Raw genomic sequence first — 1,278 nt, 5'->3', positions numbered from 1 at the left:
TAATATAAAATTACAATCATCACCATAGATCATAAAATTTTATATAATTTGTAAATACATGTATGAATCTAAATGTAATATTATCAATAAATTTAACAATTTGTAATGAGATAGATGAAGTTTCACCTTTCAGAATTACATTGGTTTTGTATCTATAAAATATTAATGGAATCAAAAACATTTAAAATAAAAATAAAATAAAGTCTCCAGACATATTATTTTGTTAAACATTTTGTGAAATATTAATAAATTATATATTTACCCTTAATATAACGATGGCTATGGTATGGTAGCTCCTAGCATTTGAAGGGCAAAGGCTCGCTTATTTTATACATACCATAATATATTTACTTCAAATATTAAAACACAGCGAATTGCGGGGATAGCTCAGTTGGGAGAGCGTCAGACTGAAGATCTGAAGGTCAGGTGTTCGATCCACCTTCACCGCATTTTTGCTACTTTTTCTTGACCTACAACTATAGTATATATAAAACTAAAGTAGGATAAGACATCCTATTAGTGTAGTTCAGTTGGAATTACGCGCGATTGTAAATTCGAAGTGCCCTGTGTTCGATCGTGGCCATCGCAATTTTTTGTGATAAATTTTGGCACATTTTCTGTAGTAGCTCCTTCAATTTAAAACCCAAATGAATCAATTAAGGCCCAATGAGCTCAGTATTTTGTTTCAAAGCCTTAAATGAAATAAATAACAGAGGCCCAAATAACATCATGCTTTGGACGGTGTTGTTTAGATTTAGTTATCTATCCACTAATACAATTAACATTGTAAAAATAAATTAACTTTTTTTTATTTAATTAATAAAATGATGTAACCAATATTTATTTATTTTAGTAAAAGCAGGTTGTCTAAGTTAAAGAGAACCAACAGTAATCTCAATCAACTAGACTGGCACTAGCACATTAGAACTCCCAAATAAGGAACAGAAATATTATTAAAGGGAAAAAAGAGAGTAGCAAAATAAGACATATGCGCCAAATTAAATAATATGAAAACACTTCGTTCTATTGAAATCTCTATAACAAAAGAGGGAACAAAAGTCTGGATAGGATGACCACCAACAATCCATAGAAGTTGTAGAAGAATATTTGGCAACACAAATCTTCTCGAATGATATGTGAGACTCTTATCATGTTACTTTCTATAACTTGCAAGCAGGGAAACTAATCGTGTTAAAGTTCCTAATAAAGCAATGTGGAGCGCGACCTTATAAATTCAATAACATATGTGAAGTCATTTTTAATCTATAACAGAAACCA

The 1,278-nt window shown here is 30.2% G+C and overlaps 1 non-coding gene across 1 annotated transcript; it reads left to right on the top strand.

Annotated features, from left to right (window-relative positions):
- Window positions 1-376: 376 nt before the first annotated feature.
- Window positions 377-449, top strand: TRNAF-GAA (transfer RNA phenylalanine (anticodon GAA)). Its single transcript has one exon. It is a non-coding gene; the product is annotated as a tRNA-Phe (tRNA).
- Window positions 450-1,278: the final 829 nt, after the last annotated feature.

This window comes from Euphorbia lathyris, chromosome 6 (assembly GCF_963576675.1).
Source record: "Euphorbia lathyris chromosome 6, ddEupLath1.1, whole genome shotgun sequence".
NCBI classification, from domain to species: domain Eukaryota; kingdom Viridiplantae; phylum Streptophyta; class Magnoliopsida; order Malpighiales; family Euphorbiaceae; genus Euphorbia; species Euphorbia lathyris.
This window is presented reverse-complemented; position numbering and strand designations above follow the sequence as displayed.